The 14,167-nt window shown below is 47.3% G+C and overlaps 1 pseudogene; it reads right to left on the reverse strand.

The window, feature by feature from the left end:
* Positions 1-6,687: 6,687 nt before the first annotated feature.
* LOC119318918 overlaps positions 6,688-14,167 on the reverse strand; it is a 16,754-nt pseudogene continuing 9,274 nt past the window's right edge.

The raw sequence follows: 14,167 nt of genomic DNA on the forward strand, positions 1-14,167 counted from the left end.
CCTAGAAAAAAACGATGTCGGTCTCCTACCCCCTCCCGCCGCACCCCTACCCTTGAAGCGTTGTCGAGGCCACCCCAAACCCGGAATAAGCTAGGTCTACATTTGCCACTAATATATCCACATGTTGTCATGTTTGTGTAATAATTGCCATGTTGTAATATTTGCACAAACAATGGAGTTCGGACGTGACGAGGAACAAGAACAGGTGTTGGGGGACATAATCTTAGCCGAAGGTGATGTCATGTCGTATCTTAACGACAATGATGGTCTGGAAGCAGAACAGGGTGAAGAAGAAGCAGGCTACAGTGATCGAAGAATGGAGGAGGAAAGACATGATTATGATGGCTCCAGTGACCCAATGCTGGTGCAAGACGGAGCCCGTGGTGACGGTTCCGGTGACTGAACAGAGTCCGGCCAGGTAAATATATTAGTTAAGCATGTGATGACTAGCTAATTGATGCATTCATTATTTTGGTATGTACACATATTAATTAACTCTCGTCTAATTCTTCTTTTTTCTAGCCCTCCGGATCGAGCACAACTTCGGTAAAGAGACGAGGCCTGAAGAAAAAGTTGCGCTCGGATGAAAGGTTTGAGATCATAGAAATCGCGCGCGATGGCATGCCGATTGAACCCATCCGGACAAAGGAAGCATTTGTTGCTCAGTGCGGGGTTCTTGTTAGGGACAAGATCTCGATCAGCATCCAGCAATGGTGTAAGACTAAGAACGAAGACCCTGAGGTGTCTTATGTCAATGATATGCTGAAAGATGATCTTTGGACTGAGCTGAAGGCAAATTTCACGTTACCACCAGAGGAGGATCCGGAGAAGCCAGTTAAAGAGCAATTAATCAAGTCTCATGCTCTTAAGAAGATGGCAGACCTATTCAGGAGGTGGAAGAATGAGCTGAAAACGTTTTTCGACAAAGAAGAGACACCAGAATTCATCGGCAGATATGAGAAGATCAGAGATCACTGGCCCGCATTTGTGGCCTACAAGACATAGGAAAAGAGTAAGAAGATGTCGGCGACAAACAAGAAAAATGCTGCAAAGAAGAAGCTTCACCATTGCACAGGGTCAGGTGGCTACCTCAAAGCCCGGCCTATGTGGGCCAAGGCTGAGAATGATCTGCTTGATAAAGGGATCGAACTAGAGACAATGAACTGGCCAGACCGTTGCCGGACTTGGTTCTTTAGGGCTGGCGGAACCTTGGACCCTGTATCAGGGAAATGCGTTTGGACGGACGAGCAAATGAACATACCAGTCAAGAAGCTAAAGCACTATATCGATGCAGCGCAGCAAGGGACGTTCGTTCCAGACAAAGAGAACGACGAGCTCACAATGGCCCTCGAGAATCCTGAGCACCCTGGACGGACACGAGGCACGCCAGGCTCCGTTCCGTGGAATGCTGGTTTTCCGTACGCAGGCGGTTACAAATGCCAGGAGAGGAGGAAAAAAGTGGAGCATGCCCAAATTCAGGCGCTGCACGCAAGGGTACAAGAGATAGAGGAACAAGAAGCAAATCGCAGCAAGCGACCTGCCGAAGCTACCCCGCCATCTCAGCAGAGAAGCAGTGTGGCTTCCACTGAGCTGCTTCAGCCGGAGCATGTCTTGACGGCTCCTGCCAGCTATCCCGTGGATGCTATCACGGAGTCTCAAAATTGCCACCTTATGACGCAATGTATGAATTTGAAGGTCAAGGCGGCTGTTGGCTCTGTTTTTCCTACTGAACCTGGCGTAACTTTTCACTGTCGGCCGATTCCAGAAGGATATGCTAGGGTGGTGGTGGATGAAATAACGGAGGGATTTGAGGACCTCAAGCTTGACCACCCTACTGGTGAAGGGGAGACTCGACTGGGTTCTGCTCTGAAAACTCCATGCCTATGGCGGAAGGAGCTCATCAACCTTCCGAACTGGACGCCTCTGCCTCCTCCTCCTCCTCCTCCGGCGAGTCAGGGCACTCCGCCTCCTCCACCGCCTCCTCCTCCGGCGAGTGACGATCAAGGCAGTCGGCCTCCTTCTCCGGCGTGTGGCGGCACTCCGCCTCCTTCTCTGCCTGCGCCGGCGCGCCCGAGCAGCCAGCCTCCTCCTTCTCCGCCTCATCAGCAAGGGCGGAAGAGACCCGCTGCCGCTCTGGCTGCTCCGGCGCGTCGTAGTCCTTCTCCTCTGCCTTGTAAGCAAGGAAAGAAGACAGCCGCAGCCGCTCCGTCTGCTCTACCGGCATCTAGCAGTACAGCCAGAGGCGGGAGGCAATACAGATTCGGTCCTTCTCTGAAGACTCCAGAGAAGTTACCATATGAGAGGACCCCGGAGGAGAACGCCAAGATCACGCGAGCCAAAATGAGGAACTTCTTTGAAGGGGTGAAAGCAAAGAAACATCCACCTCCGGAGGAGAAGGTAGATCCGGTGAAAGCGAAGCGCACTCTGGCTGCTCTGAAAAAACCAGCAAAGTCTCCGCCGAAAGCCAACTATGACCGCATTCTTGCAAAGTCATTTGTCGAAGCGAAGCGGTCGGGAAGTACTGTCAGTGATCAAAGGTTAAAAGAACGACGAGCTGGGAAAAAAATTCCCCAGCTCGGCGAACAAGCGAACCAATCATTCCCCCCGCTCAAGGTGCCTACTAATGATCCGAGGATGGTGCCCGGTTATAGCAATCTTAGAGATTACCTGCTCGACGATGTACGTTATGAGTTCTTGGAGGTGGAGGAACACAAATACGAGTACGGGAAGCCTCTCGTCAAAGATGAAAGATCTCTAACAATGATGATGCGAAGATTCCATGATTGGTACATGAAAACCTGCAGAGAGTCTAGGGGGAGGAATACTTTGACGCTGAGAGTTAGAGAGGAGCATGACCTCATTGGAATTGAACTATTGAATGTTCCATTTGAGGAGTTCTTCCAGTTTTTCAATCAAAAGGCCCTCGATAAAGCAACGGTCACTTGCTACTGTCTGTAAGTAGTACAACTTCTGTCATTAAGTCTCTCTATATAGGTCAGCTCTTTCGTTGCATGTATTTATAATTATCCTCACTATGTTATGCAGACTGAAGATCGCCCAATTGAAGAAAAGACAAATCGGTGATATTTGGTTCATTAACACAAATCTCATAGATGCAACTGAGGTTAAATATCGTGTTGAAGATACCGAGGCCAACTTGCTACGATCGTTGGTAATAAATGAAAACAAAGATATAATGCTCTTTCCTTATAACTTCAAGTGAGTGTTACTGTCTTGTGCATATTCGGTTTCCCTTATTAGTCCAGGTTATAGTAATGCAATTGATGAGTTATGCATGTGTGCGCAGGTTCCACTATATTCTCCTAGAGATTAAGTTTCAGTAGGGACTAGTAACCGTCTTAGACTCGAGACGAAAAGATCCCCAAGACTATGCGGACATGACTCAAATGCTCGAGAAGTAAGTTAAATCGATCATTATCCACCATATCAGCAACTTTGTTCATTTCCTGATATCAAGTAATTGTTTTCTTTGTCTGGCAGGGTTTGGAGAAAATTCACCAAAAAAGCTCCGGGACTGCCGAAGAAGCTGCAATTTAGACACCCGAAAGTAAGTACTATAGTAACATGTTCCACGCATCTCCTAGTGATTCAAGCGCTAGTTTCATCAATACCATTTGGCATGCTTGCTTATCAGTTTGATTGACCTCTATTTCTTGTAAAGTGGTTGTGGCAGGAACAAGGGAATGATTTCTTTGGATACTACGTTTGCGAGTCCATCCGCCACACGACCTGTGAAAGGGGCTACTCTGATGAACAATATGAAGTGCGTAAGCAATAATATTCACAATTTTATTTTATTACCATCATTTGTGTTGAGTTTCATTTATTCATGTTTATTAACCCCTTGTTCAAATTAGATGTTTCGGCTGCGGGATGAACTCCTAGCACCAGATCGTATGCGAGCAATTCAAGAGGAATTGGCGGCATTCTTCCTTGACCACGTGATCGCTGAAGACGGAGAATACTATGCGGACCATGTGTTCATATATAATTAGGACATTAATTACATTGTAAGAGATAATTATTATATATATGTAGCCGGTAGTGTCGGATAGATATACGAGAACTTACTGTTCGACCAGTCTCTCGGAGAAGGAGAGGTGGTCGATATCACTTCTCTCTGTATGCATATGTTCATTACGATCTTCTGTTTCCTTCATTTGCTTACTAGCTAGCGTGTCTAGTCCTCTCTATATATACATATATATATAGCGTCGACCAAGCACGGACATAAGAGAGGACACTTCTCTCTATTAATTAGCTAGCTAACACAATATATGAAACACCTAGATTAAACCCCCAAAACCCCCAACCCCCACCGCCTCCTTTTCAAAAAAAAAAAACCCCCAGCCCCTTAAATGCTGACGCGTAGATGCCTATTGGTCCCGGTTGGTGCCACCAACCGGGACCAAAGGCCCTCCTGCCTGGGCTCGGCGCACTGGCCACGTGGAGGCCCATCTGTCCCGGTTCGTGTAAGAACCAGGACTAAAGGGTTAGGGCATTAGTAACAACCCTTTAGTCCCGGTTCACAAACTTCGACAAAAGGCCCTTACCAACCGGGACGAATGGGGGTTTTTCTACTAGTGGGGGTCGCCGGATTCACGTGTGTGGATCGCTTTTACTCTCTCGTAGTCTAGTTTTTAGGTTGTTCATCGTCTTTGCTTCGGCGGCGACGATGACAATGCTGAATAAAGATACTTCGGATCCTTCCCTAACTAGGCCATCGGTCCTATGGTTGGGGATGGATTTGGAAACCAGTCTGTTCAAGTAAAGATGGCGTGGCAGCGGCGACATCCTCGTGGTGGACCTGTGTCCTCGGGCTCCGCCGTTGCGACGGCGTTTGCTCCATCATCGGTGCGGAGCTTGGGAGGTAGTCCAGGAGCGGATGCAGATTGTGGTCTGCATCGACGACATCTGGATGACGGAGCATGTGCTGGGCTTGTGGTTCGTGGATGGCAGATATGGTTTCCTCCTTCGGCGTTTTAGTCGTGGTGGGGTGCCAGATCTGAAGTTCGATGTCGTGTCCAGGGTATTGCCCTGGTCTGATTCGTTCAACGGTAAGGGCTTCACTTTTGGTGAGCCACCTTGGAGGTCCGCAAAGCTGCATATCAGCGATGGAGCCGCGTCAAGCTCGGGTGTGGAGGTGATTCGTCATTCTTTTCTTCGATGCCTGCTGTGGTGGTGCCGGAGGCAGGTGACGGGCGTTGGTGTCAAGCTCAGAGATGTTCTGCTATCTTTTCAGTTTTGTCATGTCGGTCTTTACATGACTTATACTTTGTTCTTTATCATATGAATGAGATACGTATTGCCATGCAAAAAAAAACATAGACCATATTTTTAACGGGCGTATTTTCTTGCTGCATGGACGGTATTAAAGGACGTACGGGCATTGGATTTTGGAGACCAAAAAAGAAAATCATCGCCAGATCCAGATAAGGGTTCTTGCAGGGCGGCGGCCATGGCAGCACTCTCGCTCCCCGATGACATCCTCCTCGAGATCCTCGTCCGCGTCAAGGACCCGGCTGCTCTCTTCCGCTGCGCCATGGCGTGCAACCATTGGAGCCGTCTCGTCGTCGATCCCTCCTTCCTCCGGCGCCGCTGGCCAGAGGACGCGTCCTCCTCCTTCATCGGCTTCTTCACAGGGGAACGCCGCCGACCCTACCTAAGACAGGACCCGCCGCCGGAGCCCTTGTTCGTCCCTGTGCAGCGCTCGCCTATGGGCCCTTGCTGCTGCACCCTCGCCTCCATCGTGTCCACTACCCGCGCCGACCTCTTTAAATATGCGGTGCCGATCGTCTGGCGCCACAATCTCCTCTTGCTGCGCAGCACCAGCGGGACTGTCACGCCAAATCAGACCATCCTGCAGCTGGCGGTATGCGACATGGTCGTTGGTACGTGCGACAGGCTCCCTCCTCTCGAGTTTAGCTCCGATTTCAGCGATTACAACTCGAACGGCTACGCCATTCTAACCGCTGCGGATTGTCACGAGCTGTCACCGTGGGGCAACACTTCGCCTTTCTTCAAAGTGGTAATCATCGGCTCCAGCTACAGTTTCCTCAAGTATGACCTCCATGTGTTCTCGTCCGACAAAGCAAGCTGGAGCGTGAGCACCAATTGCTTCGGTGCTAACTGCTAATGCGCCACCAGAAGGCTACTGGTCATTTAGCGACGCCATTGTGCGTCGTGGCATGGCACACTGGCTATTATATTATGGAGAATGCTCATACATAATTAATCTAGATGCCCAGACCGACCACATCTCCTTGACTAAGCTTCCGTCTACGATGAATTCAAACCGCAGGTGCCTTAGTCTAGCCATGAATGGGAAGCTATCGCTGCTTTGTATGTCAAGGATATCTCCCGGACTAAAGATATGGGAGCAACAAGAGAATCAAGAAAATATGAACTCTGTCTCTGCGTCACAGTGGTTATGCACCCAGACGATCCAGCTAAAACTACCCGAGAAGGAGACTGGTATAACAGAGCTATGTCCTTTGAGAGAGAAGTGTGGTACATGGAGGAGCATCAACCACGTTACATGCCACAACATATACATAACTGAAGAACCTACATACTGCGTAGCAGGATAATTTGAGCGCCGACCACATCAAAATAGAAGAAGTTCCCCACACTAAATAGCCATGCCTGCCTCTCAGCAACCCGAATTTAACACTTAATACCTGCAGAACAATCAATGTCATCTCAGTCAAACATTTGTAATTCTCACCCACAGAATAGCAAAATTTGTCTGATCCCCCCAAAAAAACATTAACTCTGCCGTAGTCCAAATTATACCGAAAAAATTATCCAAAGCTCAATCATCCGAGTATTATTAGACAAAATAATACAAACAGAAAACAACAATAAGAGAGCATTTAGTTTGTACTGGTACCCATTTGATGACATATTTTAGAGATTCTTGCTATATAAACTACATATGATCGCTGTAGAAACTGAATGATCAGTGTGACTAGGTGCCTATGATCTGAGGCAAAAAACAGAACTTCGAGATTGTCAACTCAGCCCGGATTTACTTTGTGTGCCAAGCGCATATGAGAAGCTCAGAATACAATGCAAAAATGTCTGGTATCTCTACTGAAAGGTATGCTTTAGAAATATAAGAATAGACCACATGCAGCATGTAAACTGAGTAACCAAGCTAATAAAAGATATACAAAAATATAAAATTACCTAAGTAGAGCACATTAGCAGATCTTGTGTGATCACAGTTCCAGATCCACTGCTTTCCACCCAACTCCCCTGACTACAACCGAAAGAAGCCCAGAAACAAATGAAAATAAAGATAAGTTGAGTCAACGAAGAAGGCATGCATATGTGCAAACCACTAGATACTCATCTAACTAGAGTATGGGAAACTAGCTTTTGTGCCAAGGATAGTAAACGAAGCCACGTCTATTGCAAGGTCCGGAAAAATAAATGGTGGGACTTTTATGAGGGAGCATGTACCAGTTATGACCAAATGAAACAAAATATGCACGGATTGAGAAACCTGACTTACCAAACAAACATTATATAGTTATGTGCGAAACTAATGAACTAGTACTACGTTTGGATAAAAATTAAAGTGCATGTATAACAAATTGATGATTATCACCCACCAAAAAAAACGAATTGACAATTAGTATCAAGATCACTCAAGATAAATTAAATCTTGCAAGGAAACATAGTGAATGAGAATCCCTAACAAGCTTTAAGCTTCTAGATGTGCCAGGTGATAAACTATTCACATTGCAAATGGTTTCACTATATATGTTCTCTTACTACAGTTGTTGCCAGTTTCCAATTGTTAGAAACCCTCGGAGGAAAATATCATTACAAGCACAAAATCATAGTTAGCATTTAGCTTGTGCAATGTAGACAGGGAGCCATTACCTGCAGTATAGAAATTTGTGTAGGAATAAAAGGTGGCAAAACATAAGGTGTTTCTCTTAACAATACGTTTGATCTTCATAGAGTCAACTTCGAGTGTGAAATTTCCAGTCGTCGTAGTGAGAACAATCACATTTGTGTCCTCGTCATAACCGACGAAAAATAAAGAATGCACTATCCTTGGAAATATCCCCTCAAGTGGAATGGTTTTCTGCAGCATCACCCATTCGACAACACCATCACAGTTAGATTTCCTCACCCATAATTGGATGGTCAGGTCCAACAAAATGGCGAGGCCAAGTCCACCATCCTCCATTCGTAAGAGTTGAAAACACCCATCAGAAATATAGTTGCATGCCGGCTTCTCGATGAAATTGAGGCTCTGAATTTCGAAATCAAACACAAGGATATCACCTCTAGAAATCAACCAGCAAAGTTCATCCCGAACTAGGATGCTGGGCCTTAACAGAGAAATTATATGTGATATCGCGGTCGAGAAAACACCTCCCCAAACACCAGATGCCGAGTCGTAGACAGAACAAAATGCCTGTGTATTGTATCCACCGCAGCAGACCAAAACCAATTTAAACGGGCTTGAGAAGCAATCTCCATGCACACGGCATCAGCGCACAACACCGTGCCATGCCACATACAGAAACTCTCTGTAAAGGCGTCGTCTAGTCCTGGTGGAAAAGCCACGTTGAGTTGTTGGCTAGTGAGGGGGTCCCACACGACGGCCTGGCGCACCTGCGTGTTGATTACAACAGCAAGGCCGTGGCGGCAGCCCATGTATTCTCCATGGTTGCTGTATGGTGTGCTTCTCTTGGGCAGGGAGAAGCAGGCCGCAGTGATACGGTCAGGCGAGTCCATGATGGAAGTGAAGCGGTCAGCATACCCTTCAAAGAAGCCGAGCAGAGGAGGCTTCCGGTGGTGCTTGCGGAAGTTTTTGCGGAACTGGGGATCCGAGAGGATGCTGCCCCAGCGCTTGCATACGGTAGACGCACGGGGGAGCGAGGACGGATTCGGAGGGAGGTGGAGGAGGATCTCGATGAGGAGGTTGTCGTCACCAAGCACCTCGGACACAGGGCTGACTTGTAGCACGGAACGCCGCAGCCTCCTGCCGTCTACCCATGGCGGTCCCGTATTGGGATCAACCCTGAAACAGCAACAGCCACCAACAAATGCAATCAATGGACTGGTTTCTTCTGTAAGGGCAGTTGCAAACATCCAACACACATATAAACAACAGCATTGCTATACGGACGAAAAAATTCAGACGACTCCTGACGACAGTGCTAAGCCGGCCGCACACATGCATGTCCAGAGCAGAGCAACGGCCGCTGGATTTGTAGTCCTCCACACGTCGTCCACGTTTTGTCGTTTGTAGAGCAGTTTCGTATGAACAATCATGGTCTATACAGCATTGCATGGCATACAACAAGTAATCAATGGACGCATATGCACATCCATCGAGCCAGCATATATAGCGCAAAAACAAAGAGGGAGAGGATCTGGATGGGGAATCTTACCCTTGGCCTTGGGGAATCTCAGCATCCTCTCTCCTCTCCCCACTGCTGCTGGTAGCAGGGGAGGAATGTTAGGGTTTTATTTGGAGGGGGAAATCTGGCTGGCTAGGGTTTACTAACAAGCGAAAATTAAGAAGAAACGAAAAAGGAATAGCTACTGCGTAGATTGGATGGAGAAGGAGAGGAAGAAGAAAGGGGTGGCCTGATTTGTAAGCACAGCCTGCCCTGTAACATTGGCCCATCCAAGCCCAGCCTAATCTGTTGCTAAACTGAAAAAGAGTCCATGGTTCTAACTGCTGCTGTGGTGAGAGCGTCAAACCAAAGCCCGTGTACTCATCATAGTTTCATAATTCGTCTTCTGAATAATTGAAACAGTATCACCTTCGTTCTGCTAAAAAAGACAATTCACTTCGTGTGTTGCTCAAAAAGAGAACAAAAAGGAAATATGTGTGCTTTTAAAATTTTGCATGGATTTTTGTGTGCTAGTAATAAATAAACTGTCTGGATGGATGTACGTACGTTTGGTTGACAAAGACAGCAAAGCAATCAAGAATTTATCAACGGTGAAAGCGGGTCTTAATTCCGATGTTCGGTTCAAACGCTATGGCTTTTTAAAAAATTTAAAATCCAAGTTAAATGCGTTCACACTTGTTCGCGTGTGTGCTTTTCGCAAATTTTTTAAACACGTTGTATGGCCTTTGTCTTTTTCTTGCCAGGAGGACACAATATTTTTATACTTTGTTTGATTAGGACAAAAACACACTAAAAAGGGAAGGCTGCCATGTAGTGCTACCGAGCCAACGGCTGCTCGGTAGACACGTCCAAAAGACAAAGCCCATGTACTCGTAATTTCATACTTCGTCGTCTCAAAATAAAAACAGTTTCATCTTCGTTCTACTATTGTCTCAAAAAATTAAAAACAGTTTAGTAATAAAGCTTGTGTAGCTGATTCTGTATTGGCCGATTTAGCCCAGACTGTTTCGTAATAAAGCTTGATGCTTGCCCTAAGAAAAAAAATCACAATCCTTCTACAATTGTATCAAAAAAAACTCTGTTCTACTAAAAAAATATTCCACTTCATGTTTTATTCAAAAGGGAACAAAAAGGAAATATGTGTTTTTTTATTTTGCTGCTGATGATCTTTGTGTGCTAGTAATAAATAAAGTGTAATAAATTGTCTGGATGGAATGTATGTATGTTTGGTTAACAAAGACGGCAAAGCAGTCGATAATTTATTCCAGATTTGGAAGCAGCAGCAGTTCAACAAGGCTTCACTTTGATCATCAGCAGCAGAAATCCGAATTGATCTAAATGCAGCCATGGGTATTGGCCATCAATCAGTAGCGGAAATCTGAAGCCCGAATACACAAAAAATGCCATGGGTATTGGCCTTTGCATGACCGAATAAGCTTGCTAAGAACATAAAGCAAATGAATCACATGCAGCATAGCAATTAACTGAAAGATTCCAAAGCAACTAGCAAGACACTAACCAAACTGATAACTTGACTACTGGCTGCACAACTAAATCCTACTAGCCCACTTCACAGGCCACGGCCGTACAAGATACTACAGAGAGGGTTAATTTCAGCGTAGAACCTACAGCAGATAGTTAATTCCACGTCTTAGCAACTCCAAGAGAACTGCTGATGCCTGCACAAAAATCGATATCATCAATCAAAACGAATGTGAGCAAGGCACACTCACTGAAAAGCCGATCAAGTCATATCTCACGATTGTGCATGATTTGCAACTGTTAGAAGTATAATTATGTTTAAGTTAGAGATTAGGAGTTAGAGATAGAATAGGATTAAATCGTGTACGACTTGCCCTCTACTCCAAGTCTCTCTCCCTCATATTGTACTCTATATATACCCTACACTTGGGTCAGATCAATACAACAGAAACAACACAATATTCATCCATCTCATATTTTTAACATGGTATTAGAGCGGTTAGTCTCACGATGCCAATCCTAGAACCTTCCACCACTTCCGCAGCACGCCGCCCCCGGGGAGATAAATCTCCTCTCCTCGGGGACGCGGCACCCGATTGATCGAAAGATTATATCGGTTCCATAGATTAGATCACTTTTATAGATTAGGTCAATTCCAATTTTCGATATTCAGCTAGATTTATTTCTTTTTTCAGTAGCCAGATAAATTTGTATTAAATTGATCCTGTTCGACAAAGAAAATCCCGCTGATCCGTGCGGCGGCGACGCCAACCTACTTGGGCAGCCGACACATCGCCGAGCCATACAAGTCTACAGCCACCCACGAGCCGTCCGAGCGAACTACATCGAGCGCCCGAGTCTTGTCCGAGCCGGCCCCGCAAGCTTCGTCGAGCAGACCAAAATCGCGTGGCTTCTCCACGGCGGCACGTGCATGATCCAGCAGGCGCGCACCAAGCCTAGGCGCTGGAGAGCCGGCTTCAATCAGCGACGCCCTGCGGCGGCACGGGTCTCCTTCCAGCTCAGGCGCAAGTCAGCTTCGACCCGGCAGATGCAATCCTTGAACTCGCTGCACCTCCAACCGGCCTCCTGCGCACACGGACTCCATCAACTCCAGGCCGCGTTAGGCGCAAACGTTACGAGCACCAGACTCCATCGAGAGTTATGTTCCACGAGACTACGATGCAAGAGTTTGTCTCGGATCACGGGAGGGCACTATGCCAGCATCAGCCGCGGGCGCCCCAAGCACGCTACATCGACACGCCATCTGCACAGTTATTCTTCGTCGAGCCCAACGTCAACACCGAGTTGTACGACCACATCGTCATATAGAACTTCGTCCAGTACATCTACGAGAAGCGACATCAACATGCATCATCCACATGCCAGGCCGGTGTGGAAAGCGACGCAATTATTCATCGACTTCTTCGGCACGACACGACATCGACACTTGGTCGCCGCGAGGGACGCCTTCAAGCGACTCATCATCGTCGATATGCCGCTGCAACGCCATCGCCGACACTTCATCGTCAAGGTCTTAATCAACGTGGTCTTCATCAGCACGTTCGTCAGCACACCACCGCTGCCTCGTCCACAAGATGGACACCTAGCGTCCTCTGACAGATTGTTCTGCAAGACGCGACCTTGACGACGGCAATAATCGCGTCACGATGATGGCATCGACCGCGTCATCCACGACGACACGACTGCATCGACACGGCGTCACTATAGTGACGACCCCTACATGGCCACACGGTTCTGACAAAACCGATGTGTGCCCGATGGGCTTTCTCCGGTCTTGGCAAAACCGTTGGACTCATCGCTGACGGCACCCGCTGACATCCGCAACGTGCATTGTCCACGTCTGCAGCTCCGTCATAGCGCATTTTTTTTTGCGCCTCTGGCTTTGTGCGGCTTCATCATTCACGACGACTACACCATCGACCACGACAATATCGACCACGGCTACATCAGCATGATCGGCTACTACGACACCGATATTAATGGTTTGGTCTACAGCAACATATCGGCAACAACTCCAGTCAACAGCGTCTGCGTCGTCACTAGCGTCCACGCCACTCCCGTTGTGAATGCGGGAGGAAAGAGAGGAGAGACAAAGAAGGCACCAGAAGGGGACGCAGTCACCGCCCTAGGTGCCGACCCATCAGAGACGCGGTTGATGACGGCGCAGCGGAGAAGATGACGAAAACACAAGACTTCAAATTCAGTCGTACTCGTCCGCTTCACTCCCGCTACGACTGAGGGGAAATGTTAGAAGTATAATTATGTTTAAGTTGGAGATTAGGAGTTAGAGATAGAATATGATTAAATCGTGTATGGACTTGCCCTCTAATCCAAGTCTCTCTCCCTCATATTGTACTCTATATATACCCCACACTTGGGTCAGATCAATACAACAGAAACAACACAATATTCATCCATCCATCTCATATTTTCAACAGCAACAATAAACATCAACTCATTTTTCCAGACATATACAATAATATCCCAAGATGAATCATCTCAGCATCATTACGAAAAGTTTCCCCAAACACCAAAAGCCGAGTCGTAGACAACACCAATTGCATGCGTGCAGCAGGCGCAGACCAAAACCGATTTGAACGGACTCGAGAAGCAATCACCGTGCACATGTCCAGCTTCGGCGTCAACGCACAGTGCCGTGCTATGCCATTGCAACCATCTTTCGGGACATAGCACCTTTGGAAAAGGCATGTGGCGCTGTTGGCCTTGCTCACCGTTCTTCCCGGAGGAGCCGTGCCAGAAGGCCGCCGTCGGTGCCCGGGAGGAGCTCGGGGTAGGGCTGAACGGTGGAGCGCGGAGGGAGGTTGGGGCTGGGACGAACTACGGAGGCCGGGAAGATGGCGGCGAGCGGGCACGATGCGGTGCCGGTTGTATGGGCGGCCGCCAGCGCTGGGTGCCGTCGGGGAACGCACAGGCTGATACTAAAGGACAAAGTGTATCTGTTCTTTTTCTCCCTTTCCTTTTCCTTTTTTGCCCTTCCATGTGGCTTCTACTTGAGAAATTGCTTGCTGCTATGTACAAGGACACCAATGTCTTTTTTACTTTATTTCTTTGACAAAGGGTGGATGCACACAGCCAAATCAACCCACACACATGCAAAAACATGCCGACAAAATAGCAAAGTCATATAAGATCAAAGTTATGCATAGGCGAGGAAAAAAAACCAAAGTGTTCAGATCTGCGATTGACAAGCAAAACAATGACCATATCTGCACCAAGTCGAGATCCCCTTAGGC

The sequence above is a fragment of the Triticum dicoccoides genome, chromosome 6A (genome assembly GCF_002162155.2).
Source record: "Triticum dicoccoides isolate Atlit2015 ecotype Zavitan chromosome 6A, WEW_v2.0, whole genome shotgun sequence".
NCBI classification, from domain to species: Eukaryota; Viridiplantae; Streptophyta; class Magnoliopsida; order Poales; family Poaceae; genus Triticum; species Triticum dicoccoides.